The sequence below is a fragment of the Stegodyphus dumicola genome, chromosome 8, assembly GCF_044657685.1.
Source record: "Stegodyphus dumicola isolate Sdum_Otavi_A_Nest chromosome 8, ASM4465768v1".
Taxonomy (NCBI): domain Eukaryota; kingdom Metazoa; phylum Arthropoda; class Arachnida; order Araneae; family Eresidae; genus Stegodyphus; species Stegodyphus dumicola.
The window spans coordinates 1,456,604-1,471,780 of record NC_140775.1 but is presented as its reverse complement, the minus strand read 5'-3'; positions in this window follow the sequence as shown (position 1 = coordinate 1,471,780).

The window sequence follows — 15,177 nt, the reverse complement described above, 5'->3', positions numbered from 1 at the left end:
TTACAAACATTAGTTTAAGTTCACTATAGTTGAGTGAATAAGATTGCTGGATGTTGGTAGTTTGTTGTTGGCAACCGAACAGTTTAGCTGCTTGTGGTCTTTATGATTTTCCCGATGCGTAACATGAATTCAAGCTAATTTTATTTAGAAAATTGCCCACGAAGGTGTTCTCTTAAAGCAGATAACCCATGACTTCTTAAAAACTGTAAAATATAATCTGTGGATATTTTCCGTTATACGATAACACGAAGAAAATGATTTCCTATACGAAACATATGATCAGCGCTGTTATTGCCCGCCATGCATCCATCTTATTCCTTACAATTAATTTTCCTTTTTCAAAGAAAGTTTGATTTCAGTAAAATGTACTATTTACAATGTGTCATTTTATTTTGCTCGTTTTTTATGCAAATATTCAAATTCAGATAGATATTGCGTTAAGTTCAGAAAGCCAACTAGTCTCCAAGCGGTAAGATAGCTGAGCACCGGTAAATTCTAGCGGCTGCATGGGAGGTTTAGGGGTTTTTCATAAGTACAATTGATTGTTAATTAACAGTTTGTTTCCCGCCAAAAAAATCTACCCTGAAGACTTCCTTTCCCTTAGACAAATAGGTCCTGTGTGCTTTATCATAATCCAAAATCTTAAGCGTAAAAAACTTTTATCATAGCCGATGATGACGATAAAATATTTTCTATCTGATGTGTCAAGTTAGCATAATTGTATATTTCTAACGAAAATTGTTTGGCTGATGTTACCCTATAATGAAAAAAAGATTCAAATCGGTTTTTAGCTTAAACAGTATTTTCATTATTAATTATATCACGAATTTTATCAATAGTATTCTTAGTATTAATTGCAGGCATGTATTCAAGAATATAATATACACAAAGCTGTGTCTAATGATTACGGCTAATTTTTATATAAAATTTTATATTATAAAAATTTAGGTTCATAGGTCAGCCATATTTGAAAGAGTACTTGTGTATTATAAGAAAAGAATAAAAAAATTTACCACGAAGTAATATAAAAATGCAATAGAATACAAAAGAGTACAATACTATTTCATGTTTTGTGGATATACTTGAAGACAGAAACATGTTTCAGCTGTATTCGTTCATCGGAGAAAAACTTTTCATATGAAGCTATTTTTTTCAAATCTTTCACTATACAAGTAATACAAAAGCAGTATAGGAATTTCTTTTCTTAATACCCAACCGAAGAGCTGAGGGGACGTACAATGATTAACATACAATATGTGCCTTGAATTATTTTGCTTTACATGCAGTTTCCTTATATATGTTAAACAAAATAAACTTTCACCAATTCCAAGATTTCAAGAACTCACAGAGAGAGAGAGAAATATCTATAACAAATTTTATTGCTAAGACACAATAACACGCCGAATAAATACTGATTCAGAAGTCAAACAACAAAAATCAGCGTTAATTCACAAAATTTTCACAGGACTAGTTTCGATGGTTTTACCGAACCATCATCTTCAGCTGCAAAACTATCGGATAGTTAACGATCCTAATTCCAATCCAAATTTGCCTTCGGCTTTTAGAGAAATTATGTTTTAGTTCTGGTTTCGCCAACAGATGGCGCCACTTGCTTATTCTTGTCCAGGCTTTCTTATCTTATCTAAACATTATTTCCTATCTTGTTCATTTGCGGTTTTGCAGCTGAAGATGATGGTTCGGTAAAACCATCGAAACTAGTCCTGTGAAAATTTTGTGAATTAACGCTGATTTTTGTTGTTTGACTTCTGAATCAAAATTTTATTGCTGTCTGACTTCGGGAACGTTTTTCAACTCAAGCTTTCAAGCTTCAAACTATTCAAATATGAACGCTTCTCAGAAAAGCCATTTGGACCGCATCTGCTTTGTTAAAGAAAACCTTTTGGGGGTAAAATCATCCACTTCATCGGGTTTTTCAAACAAAGCAGTCAGTGGTCCTATTACTACCTGCTGACCTAGAGAAATTTCTCAGAAACTTTTGTTTGAAAAAAACGAGTTTTATATTTTTAAGAATTTCCATTCTGACAGCAAGATTTTGTTATTTTTCATATATAGGTGAAAAGAAACTAATTTGTTTTTAATAAAGAAGAAAAAAATTAATAAGCTTATTTAAATTTTTTACACAGCACCGAGTAAGGAGACGAAATTTAATTTTCTTTATAAATATTTTTCTCAGACAATAGTGTTTTTCAAATTACGAAAATAGTGCGTTAGTGCATGCATTTTCAAATCAGATTTATTTAATTAATATATATGGATATGCCGAACAAGCACACTTTCCCACACATACACTGTATATTAGTACATACATAAAAATGAAATAAAATTTGAAAACAAGCAATTTAAAAACTACTGTATTGAAAAATTATTGAAAATTTGTTTTTACCTCATTTTTTTTTTCGTTATATACATTTACTTCAGTTTTTTTATATGCATTTACTTAATTTTATTTTCTTATATGCATTTACTTAATTTTATTTTCTTATATGCATTTACTTAATTTTATTTTGTTATATGCATCTGTTAGTCTTTTTGAAAAATTTTTAGATTTTTTGAGTATGGCAAAGGAAACGAGACCTATCAGCCGAAGGCAATGAATGTCTCCATGGACGACTTTCTAAGTAAAACGTATTCATGTTCATGTTACACATAGGGGAAATCACAAAATTCAACCAGTTCGTTAGTTTGGGTTCGAATATGAGTCGAAATAGCGATAATCAGATATCTTAGCCAGGAGGCCATTGATTGGGTTTGACAGATTTGGAAACCTAATAAATAGTATTTAATAAATATAATATTAAACGAATCGGATTTATATAAACCAAATAAAATTCTTATATCGAACACAACTAAAACTAGATATAATTTACACTGATAAACTGATGTGTAATAACACTGATAAATTAAAATACTAAACGGAATATACAGGGTTATCCAAATTAAACTTCCCCAACTCAGAGGCCTGTGCAGAGTGTCGTTTGGGTCATAATGTGATGAAATTTTAAAAACAGACACTTTAGATCATGCGCTCGAGATTTATTAAAAAAAAAAAAAAAAAGTACAAGAAGTTGCCGATAGGTGGCGCTGCAGATCAACAAGACATTCTACAGATGTTCTATATGTGTGCCGTGGTTCTCCACAACTCTTTCCATTCGCAAAGCAGTGTGTTCCACAGCGGAATTCAGTAAGTCCACATTAATTCCACGAACATGTCGAATAATTGCGTCTTACAGATGTGCCAAGGTTTCTGGGTGTTCTCGGTAGACCCGATCCTTTAAGAATCCCCATAACCAAAAGTCGCATGGCGTGAGATCAGGCGAGCGGGGAGGCCAAGCTCTAGGGAAACAGCGGCTGATCACACGTGCATCGGTAAAAGTTGCCCGGAACACCTGTTGAACGCCACGAAGAATATGGGGAGGTGCACCATCCTGCATAAATATCGTGTCCTGGAGGCGGCCACGTTGTTGCAATTCAGGAATCACAAACGTTGTCAACATGTCCTGATACCGTTTTCCTGTGACAGAGCAGGTTTTGAACCCTGTTGGAGTCACCTCTTCAAAAAAATAAGGCCCAATGATGAATGTTGCAGTGAAACCGCACCATACAGTAACCTTTGGAGGGTTCAAGGGCACTTGATGGATTGCGCGCGGGTTTTCACTTGCCCAAATGCGGCAGTTGTGCGTATTCACTTGACCATTCAGGTGAAAATGGGCCTCATCCGTCCAAAGGATGTTCATCGATTTCCATTCTGGCAAGTAACTGCAAGGCAAATGTTTCCCGAACTACAGGATCCTCGTCGGACAGCTGATGACGACTAAATAACCGAGGATTCGACGCATCACACGCCAGACGGTCGTATAGGGCATATCAACAGCACGAGAAACAGTTGGAACACTGACTACACCATGTGGCGATTGGCTAGTGGAGTCCACGACCGCCAAAGCAACGTCTTCAACGCGTGCAGATTCCACAACTTGTCGTCCTCCACCTAGTAAAATTCCCAGCTGTCTCGTTCTTTCGAACTTCTTCGTCATGTCTCGTAGAGCGCGTGGTGTCATTGGTCCTCGGCGTAAGATCTTCAGCTGACGGAATGCTCTTATCGCAGCATAGGAGTTCTCGTCATTCTGGTAGAAAAGTTTCACTAACAGAGCTTTGTCTTTCAAAGTCGCCACTGTGCATCAGCGAGCTGGAAACAACTGCGTGTGCAAGGCCTGTCTTCCACTTTTGTAGGACTCGTCTTTTGGATACGTTCCGCAGAAGCTTTATTTCTGCAAAGCACGTTGCTGCAATATGCACATTACTAATGTTACAGCACCACCTATCGGCAACTTCTTGTACTAATTTTTTTGTGTAATAAATCTCGAGCGCATGATCTGAAGTGTCTGTTTTTAAAATTTCATCACATTATGACCCATACAAAACTCTGCACAGGCCTCTGAGTTGGGGAAGTTTAATTTGGATAATCCTGTACATTAATACTACATAGATAATTTTTTGTAATGTATTTCGCTGGGAATGTCTGGCCGCAAAATCCTGATTATATATACCCTTATTTTAAGGTTGTCACATATCTGATGGTTTGACTTTTACCTCAAAACACAAAGAATCCACAAAATTCAGTAAAATTAATAACTTTATTTCCCTGTTGAAAATTCTCTGAATCTTTTCAAATATAAAAGCACACGCGCCAAGCAGTTTGCTTTAAATAAATATATGCAGCAACGAGAAGATGCGCTTTTGACAGCAACTCGTTTCGAAAATCGAAAATTTTTCTAAATGTAAGAGATTTGTCGCTTAAATTAATTTTTCATTAAACAAACAAAAAAAAAATATATATATATATATATATATATATATATATAATCGCATATTATTAAAAGAATTTTATTGATAATTCAGATTCTGAAAACAAGAACATTGTTGTTATAAAAAACAAAGAAAAAATAAACAACATACTTCATTCAACGGGGGCCAACTTTGGCGCATAAACTTTTCAACATAAAAATATTTGAAGCATGTTATGGATAAAGGTTTATTTGATTATGGCAAAGTACTCGATGGTTATTTGCCTAAGGTGAAGGATGCCTTCGTTCGAGGACTGCCTAACGGAAATTGGCTTGCATACATGTTACACATATGGAAAACTAAGAATATCATCCTGGCAACCAGCCCGTTTGCCGGGATTCGAACCCCGGACAGAACCACCAGTTGTTCCGTTAGACTCCGCTCAGTCGCTGGTGGGCTGTCCGATAACGGAAAAGTTAAAAATTTCATATTAGAGGAAAAGTGGTAGCATAGTATAATTCGAAGTTATTGTCATTTCAGTAATGTGAAGAGATTTCAAGAATGTTTAATTATTTTATTTAGCTTATGACAAACTAAATAAAATAATTAAACATTCTTGAAATCGCTTCTCTTAACATACTGGTAGTTTGACCTGCATTCAAACCCCCGTGAACAAGCTGATTGCATGGGCGTTTTTATGGTTTTAACTTTTTGTATTGCGAGATTGTTTCCCTTAGAAAATCTGTCACGAAAGCATACCTTCCCTTAGACAGATCGCCTTCACGTGCTTAATAATATAACAAGCCAAACCAAACACAAACCGAGCGAGGACTCGTAGTCAAGGCACGTCATCATGAAAAGCTAACTAAAATTGGCTCATATTCACCTTAAACATGGGCAGCAAAAATTCGCTAAAACCGGTATGCAGGCAATCCATTCGTCAGGATTTGAACCCGCTTCAAACTATTAGTATTCAACGATTTTACCGCTACTTCGTTGGCGGCCTTTAGTAGTATCTATAAGAAAAGTAATTGCAACGACACAATCATTGCGTACAGACGGATGAATTAAGTTCGGAATTTAAAGAATAACTTTCATTCGTACTATTGCTGTTAGCATTGACATTTGGACAGATGTTAATTTATTTTAAATTCTTTTAATGTAATTAATTCATATCTTTAAATAATTGATCTTCTGACTGTAATTTTTTGTGCGGAGTATATCTAACCCTTTCGTACACTAACTGTTTTAATTAATTTACACTCCATTAATTTTAAGAGATTTTATATCGATAGATTTCTTTCCAAAAATGTTTCAAGGATTACATATTTTTTGCTTTAGATTTCAAAACATTTTGGATTTAAAATCTTAATAATAAAATTTATAAAACAAATATTTCTAGAAATTCCTTCGGCGTATTCATTTATTCCATTTAGTTGAAGTTTCGAGTAGAATATCTTCCTTTCAACATTCATATAATTTTTATATGTCAGTTCGCCATTTCTACGGAGCATAGAGCCACACATACGAGTACAAAACTCAGGCATGCTTAAAGCACAGTTTTAACATTTAAGAATGTAAAAAGAAGAATATACCATTATAATAACGCGCATTTGAAATACGAAGGCAAACAAGAAAGCTGGTTGCAACATTTTATATTTTTTCCTGACGAATCAGAAATTGTGATCATTTTTCAATACAAAAATAAAATATTTGATTCTATAACATACAGGCATAAAGGCGTCCTCCGTTACAATTCTTATTTTTTCTTGTTTCTACTAAAATTCGACAATGTACTATAACAGCGTCGGATCCTGTTTGACTTTCATTTGTATAAAGTACCACAAGGCAAACAGTTGTAAAACGATTTATCTTCTTTCTCAAACTTTTAGTCGGCACACAGATAATACATACCTGCTGTCTGACAAAGATACTTCACTCTAAGGACTTTTTCTTAAAGTGCTCTTTTCAAAGAGACTTCACACCCTATTAAGACCTTTGTGTCAACTGACAGCCGCCTGCAGAAAGGTAGGGGAAGGAAGACCAGATCGCGTCGTCTAAACACGTCTTAAGCAATCTTCGCGAAATTCGGGCTTCGTGTATACACGTCTTAAGCATTTTTCGTGCGATTTGAAATTCGTGTAATGACGTCTTAAGCATTTTTAAAGAAATTCCAAAAACATTTAAACACGTCTTAAGCAGTTAAAGGGTTAATAATACAATAAACTTTGATCTTAATTTTTGTGATTCTTAACCGAATAAAATCGAATTGCCCTAAAATTTTTTTCTAATGCAATTAAGGAAAACTTGTGAAAATATTTCATTTAAATTAAACCGCTCTGAGCAAACTGTTTTGTGAAAAGTGTAGTAGTTAATTCCGTTCAGAATGAAATGCTGTTTAAAAATGTATTCTTTTCATATACTTAGGACTCTGAAATAGTGTAGGGGAAAATATGCATTTATATGTATATTTACGACGTAATTACAAAATATTTACATTCGATCGTGTGAAAACCCATTGAACTTAAATGAACCAATGTTTTTGGTCACCACGAAGGGATCGCCAGGCCTTCAAAGCAGTTATTATGGGGAAAACCGGTTAGGACCACTCCATCTTACTTCCTACCTCCATGGTTCTTTGGTTTTTCCCGGGTTCGATAGGGATAAAGCAATTAAGCAAGGCCGTCCCCTCTTTAACTGCTTTTTACTTAGCTAGGGCAAAAGAAAAGGAAAGCAATGGGTTCCCTCCTGAATAGAAGCCAGTTGGAAAACTGCATGACAAAAGCCCACAAGACGAATGCCCACTAAAAAACAGCACACATTTTCAGGAAATCCAAAATAGCTATGACTTCCTGAAAAATTTTTCGAATGAAAAAAAATATAATTTTAAGTGGGAATGAAATTAATTTATGTAAATTGATGTAAAATCGAAAGTGTCAAAACTTAACTATTTGAAACTGTCTTTTAATTCACGATTAAAACAAAATTTGTGATAAATGCTTTCTTAATCATCATAAAATACGGTACTTTTACCTTTTTCGTTGAAATAAGAGTTCGGCTTTAATTCTTTATATTAAATTCATTATATGCAAAATTTTCTGAATTGTTAAATTATTCTCTATATGTGATAAAAATTTACATACATTTTATACATCTTATAATTTTGTAGAATTAAAAGAAGCAGTGTGCCCAGTATTCCCTTCCACCTCCCTTTGTCGGACTTATACGAAGACACTTCCCTTTGACGCGTAAATATAATAACAAAGTTACACATGTTATATGTTTTTAATTACATTTTTTTGACCGACTCTGTTTCTATATACATATAGGATTTCAATTCACCCGGAAACTGAAATGTGTTCCGCTACTTAAATTTATTGTTCAATTATTTGTCATTAATTTAATTTCATTCATTTTTTATTTTATCTTTATTCATAAATCTGCTTTGTACAGATGAAGAAAAAAGAGGGAAAATATTAATTTTAACATAGCATATATATCGGTGTGGGTTTTTATCAGCGTGGGCTTTATATCTATGTGTGCTTTTATCAATGTGCACTTTCATCGGTGTGGGTATTTGTCGCGTGGGCAATTATCACAGTGGGGTCTTTTTTGAGGGCTTTTGAAGCGTGCGCTTTCTTCCAGCAGGCTTTTGTCTGGCCATCATTTGGTTAATTTACCTTTATGTCCATGAAACTGTAATTCTCATAAGAAAGCTTTCTAAACTGTATCATTTCAACATTTAGCATTGTGATACGACTCTTACACAACGTTTCAGCCAATAATCGTTTCAAATTTGTCAGACAAAACTTAAATTTAATTAATTAGGATGCTGCTTAGTTGAAATTAAATCGTTTTGAAACAAACTTCATCTTGCGCACGTCGCATTCTCTCTTTTGCTTCCATCGAAATTAAAAGACATAAATCGAATCTACTACCCATACCTGTTGAAGACAAGAGTTCTACAAGAAATCCTGTCCCGTGTTTCAACTTAAAACTGCCATTAGAAAAATCAAAGACTAACGCCTTGAATGTAAAAATAAAAGTTGGGAAATAGTATACTGAAAAGCTTCTTCATGAAAGAATGGCCTCAGTAAAGAAAGAATCATCATTTTGAAAGAACTACTTGTCATTCAATATTTCTTATCTAGTTTTTCATAAAGAGTTGGCAGCAGCAAGGGAAATATGGTGATGTCCACTTCTAGTCGTGGGGGAAAAAAAAAAAAAAAAAGGAGAGGATTTAAAAAAAAAAAAAAAAAAATGAAAGCTTTCAAATTTTATATTACGTCCAAAGGGGCGTTTTATTAATGTTTTGTTTGTTACCTTTATTTATTAAATATCATGTTCTTCTTACTTAAACCATAAAATTCAATCCAACAGTAATATCTCAAAATATTTAAAATAGCATATCTTTAGGATTTCCGATAAACAGTCTCGTGCGGCGGGGTTAATTGTTTTCCCCGTACAGTTTTTTTCCCGTACATTCCTCGCTTTGAAAAAATTCGTTAAAGTTTTACAAAATATGAAATAGATAATAAAACAAATTCGAAGATCGGGCGTCCAGGTACCCACGTTCAGGCGGAGGATAACGTTATCCAAAACCTGAAATATCGACGCAAAATGCCAAAACAAAATTAATAGCCCATCTGAATTAACGCTGCTTTGTGCTTATAATTTAAAATTAAAGAGGAAAATAAGAAGCAAGTTTTGCTCTACTCTTTAAAGCATGAAATTACCCGATAATGGTCAAATAAAATTCACATATATGTGAAATTGGTTAACAATGAAATATCATTTAAACTTAAACTGAAAACAAAAATCTTTCACAGCCTGGCTAATCGGTCCACCATTTACCCATACTATTTGAAATCGGACTAACTGAAACATTAGTACACACAGAATAGGATAATAGGTTCAAAAAATTCTTTTTTCCCCTTCCTGTTTTTCCATAAATAAAACGTATTTTAGAAATTCAAATTATTTCTTTATTATGAATAATTTTAAAAAAATCCTATACATCGCAATTTCATTGTTTAGAAATTTCAATGTCTGCAGATTGTTTGTCCTTTTAAATTTAGATCATTTCTCTGTAACAACTAACGGCCCACCAGCGGCCGAGCGGTAAAGTCGCTGAACACTGGTAGTTCGGTCTGAGGTTCGAATCCCGCGAACGGGCTGGCTGCATGGGTGTTTTCGTGATTTTCCCCATGTGTAACGTGTATACGAGCCAGTTTCCCTTAGAAAGTCCTCCACGAAGGCATCCCTCCCCTTAGGCAAATAGCCCTAGTGTGCTTTGCCGTAATTAAATACACCACCTGTAACAACTAACTGAATCGTTTACCGTTCAGCTTTAAAATATATTCCTATTACATGCTCTGACAAGGTTTCAATCATTCCAGTAAATTTTTATAGCTGTTTGGCCTTTAATAATGATAATAATGATAGTTATTCAACGGTAGGCCATAGATAGCTGATGGAGTTCAAGAGCGAGGCTTTACCATAGGTTTACAAATAAACAACGGGGAACCCCAGAAAAAAGTGAAATATGCATTGTATCGCATAACTTTAAAATCTTTACAAAAAGAGTCCTGATTATATAATGAAAGAAAAATCAAACTGTTGTGCATTAAAATTTATTTTGTGTACTATTTTCGTAGAATTTATTTTTTTAATCAACTAAATTTTAGTTCGTTTTGACATTTTCAATTCGAACGAAAGTGAATGCGGTCTACTCGAAGATTTGTATAGCCCTTCATACTGTACATAGATTTGTAAAGCCCTTCTTTTATAATGTATATAAACAGTAATGAAATTTGTTTTCAGCTAGGATGAAATCTCTATTATTGAAATATTACTTAAACTACTTGTAAAAGGACAGTAAACAAACAAGAAGCTTCCAATTTTTATTTTTAACGGACGTTAACAAGATTTTAATTTAATGAAATGAAACTTTATACCATGCATTTTAAAAATTATTTCACTGATACGTGTGATAACTTTTTATTATTATTTAAAAATGAAACGAAATATCCAGTCGTACACGTAGACTGTATCAACTATGCGTAATGTATGCTTTTGCATGCACGCGTTGAAAGAAATCTTTAACAAAGTAAAAAAATAAATATTAAGCCTTTTTTTTTTTTTTTTTTTTTTTTTTTTGTAAATTTTGATACCCTTTAGATCATAATTGCTCTTTATTTCGCAAATTACGGTTTCATATTTTTAATTTTATAATTTCTGCATGCCATCGTACCAGATTTAAACTGATGATCTATAATCCGGAAAAACCGATAATCCGGAATCGCCGAAGTTCAGACGTTTCCGGATTAAAGACTTTGTTAATTGATTATGTTAACATTATTAACAATAATGTTAATGTTGAGATGTCTTTAATCATTTTTATGCTCTACAGAAAATAGCAAGATTATGTTATAAAATTTTCTGATTAGTACCGATTTATAACTTTCAGATACCAAATGTTCCAATCCAATCCATATATTTATTGCAGAATTGTCGCTAGTAGATGCGACTTTATCTGCTCATGCTATGTTTGCCATGATGGCACCTGGCAGTTGAGTGTCTAAAATAGGTGTTAAAGGAGGCTCTGAGATAAAGGGGTAAAAGAAGGTGGCAAGGACGGATAATCAGGTAAAAGAAAGACCATGTGAGGCAAGACTTAGTGTGAAAATCATAAGTTGTTAATCCTGTTAGGTGAGGTGTAATCCCAATATTAGAAAATACATACATACAAAAATACAAGTACAAGATAATAAAATGAAAATAGAAATGAATACAGACAAATTAATAAAAATAGGATACATAATACAATTTACATGAAATGATATAATTAAATATGTGGTAATTATTTATAAAAGGAGCAGCAATTGAAATCATCAATTTTCAGATTGATATAATCAATTTTCAGATTCTATTGCAGAGTTGCTTTTGAGACATAATAATGTGCATTCGAAATTAGTAGTAAATACTTATTCTTCTCGATTTAAATTTTATTTAGGTCTTTTTTCTTAGCAGCAGCCCAGGCATGAGATGCATAGCAGAGTAAAGGAGGAATAACGGCTATGTCGATGTGACAGTTTCTCTTTAAATTTAACATTGAGAATTTTCCTAGAAGCAATATGAAACTTTTCATACTTCCCATTGCTTTGTTCCTGACGTTATTTAAATGGTCAGTCCAGGTAAGTTAAGTGTTAAAGATAACTCCTAAATAGTCCGCTTAATTGACCATTGGAATTTCAGTGTCGAATAATTTCAGTTATCTTCCATTGGAGATCTGAAACGTTTTCTACAAATTATAAGAAGCTGGACTTCGCAGCATTGATAGCGATGCGTCATTAAACACATCAGTGTTTAAATAACTGGTGTTCGCCAATAAACACACCAAGGATTTCCTGGAGTTTTTGAATAGCTATCATGGGGCTGAGAGATTTAACAGCAAAAGCCGTGTCATTAGTATAGCATTCTAAAAAATCTGTTGTGTACACCACATGACTTCTTTGTACGGAATATTAAATTATACGCATTTTGTCTTGCATTTCATTTAAACTGATTGGACTGAATTAAATCTACTTCGCCTACAGCGCATAAACCACAATAGAATAAATGCATTCTTTAAAATTCACTCTATTTGTTTACCATAGCCACACTCTGGCGCTAGGTTCACTTAACAGTATTATATTTCGTTCATATTATAACTCAGAATGCACAAAATTTATATCATTTAAAGAATTAGCTAATCGTTGCCACATGTTCTATTCAAATACTATAATAAAGCTAGAACGATGTATAAAAGAAATTAAGCAAACAAAACAAAAAAAGAAACAGTTCATCACAGATGATTGAGTACTTTTCATTCAATTAATTCCGTTCTCACTTCGCGACAAGGCAAAAATACATAAAAACTCAAAATATCTGCATTAAAATTTACGAAGTAAATCTTAAACACTTATTTCCTCGAAAAAATTCCAGAAAGGATTAAGCATGATTTAATTCGCAATAATAAATGAAGGCATTATCTTTGTTGTTGCGAAACTAAGTTTCTTTAGATTGGCAACAAATCCACTATTCTGCTGTTTCAAATGTAAACAAGCAATGGCCGCCATCAAAAACCTTATTAGGCTTAGCGGCACTTAAACAACTTTAAAATTGTTGATAATTCTAAAAATATTGCATTCAGATTTTTTAAAGGCAAAGAAACCTTAACCGGAATATAAGAACAACATAATTCAATCATTTTTAAAGCAAAAAATGTACAATTTACAAACATATAAGAGTAAAGAAACTGAGATAACTGATCCGGGAAACAGAGTGGATATATATATAAATATATTTAATAAGAAAAAATTGAATTTAATTAAATTTAATAGAAATACAATTTCAATTAAATAATTCTTTGCGCCATTGCTGCAAGGAATGAAATTTAAGTTTAAACAAATTTAAATTTAAATTTTAACAAACACGTATAAAAGTAAAAAAGCAAATTTAAAGCCAACGAAAAATTCTCTTCAGAATTAATTTTAAAGTAGTTTTATAATTCTTTTGGAGGAAAAGAGTCTTTTATTCTGTCCTTACGTACAGATATCACGCAAAAACATCGTTAAATTTCATTTGATAGCGGTCAAAATGGATATTTTCGTTGAAATATCCTGCCTGAAACTTTTCTCGATTACAATACTTCCTTTTTACTTCGTACAAGGAAGTAAAAATTATTTACACCATTTTGCACGTTATGAAAATCTGAGACATAGAAAAGATACAGGATGGGTCCTAAAATAGATACTTGAGCTACACTGGCCCTGAGTCTTCTTTCATCTAAAATTTCTTTGCCTACAAAAAATGAAAAATTTTCTATTTTTAATAAATAAGTAAATGAGCTGGGTCATTTCTCTAGAAAAATATTGACTGATAAGCTTGAAGATAAGCCCCTCATGCCAGACGTAATCGAAAGCTTATACATCTAGCATGAGTAAGGCAACTTTCTGCTTGTTGTGTAAAGCAGAACCAATGAATTCTGTAAGTTGGGCAAGTTGTTTCATAGTTGATAAGGTTCTTTTTTTAAATCCGAATTGCTCCTTTGGTAGTCTGCCCATATATCGTTCCATTCTGCGTCTTACTAAGTCTGGGCTTTGCCTGGTTTATGACAAAGTATAATTTTGGCAGTTTTCCATTTCGTTGGAAAGTCAAATTTGTGAAGACATGCATTGAGAATGCTTGTATACTTCGTGATAATATTAAGTGGGAGATTCTTAATACAGTCAAAAGTATTTAATCCGGACTCGTCGGGACTTCGGCGATTCCGGATTATCGGTTTTTCCGGATTATAGATCATCATTTTAAATCTGGTAAGATGGCATGCAGAAATTATAAAATTAAAAATATGAAACTGTAATTTATGAAATAAAGAGCAATTATGATCTAAAGGGTATCAAAATTTACAAAAAAAATTTATATTTAGTTGTTTACTTTATTAAACATTTCTTTCAACGCGCGCATGCGTAAAGCATACATTACGCATAGTCGAAATTAGAAAATTGCTACCAGAAAACTATTTGATGTGTATTCGTGATATTTATAATGACGAGGAATTTGATTTAAATCATACCAACGAGGGAGTACATCGAGATGAAATACTACATTTAGTAAGGAATTATAAGCCGAATAAAATAAAAACATCTGCTCTGAAGATAAGGATAGTGCTGACAGATCAATTTCCAGTTCATTGCGCGCCGCAAAGTCCTCCCCCCCCCGCAGAGCAGCGTGAAATTGATAAACATATTTCGAATGATTAAAGTATCAAAGGATATGCCTTTATGCATTTTTTGCAGCAATTCCACTTTTTGTTTGATGAACTTCGAAACATGCTTTCGCTTTGTAGATCCTTTGGCAGCTCTAGAATTAGAAACTCTTTTTGACATAATCGAAAGTTCAAGCTTAAGTTCTTCTAACAGTCTTCAAAATATAATAAGCCGGATCCAATTAGAAGATTAAGGAACAACGCAATCTGCAACATTAACTGAAATAGATAATTAGATAATTTTAGCTTACCTTATACCGTCCATTGTACATTAAACTCGCATGCGTAAACATATTATGCTCATGCGCAAAAAGTTTGTAGCTTTGAGGTCCGGATTATAGATCATTCCGGATTATGGACGTCCGGATTAAAGACTTTTGACTGTAGTAGTAAGATTTGTGATATCGTATCCTGGAGTTTTTTAATCGCTTAATGATATTAATAACTTCATTAGGAAACGTGCAGTCAGTCTTGAATACTGTAACGAACACAGTAAGTGAACATATATTTACATGGTGAGCTGTTAGGCACAAATTGGTTTTCTAAACGATCTGCCATAATCA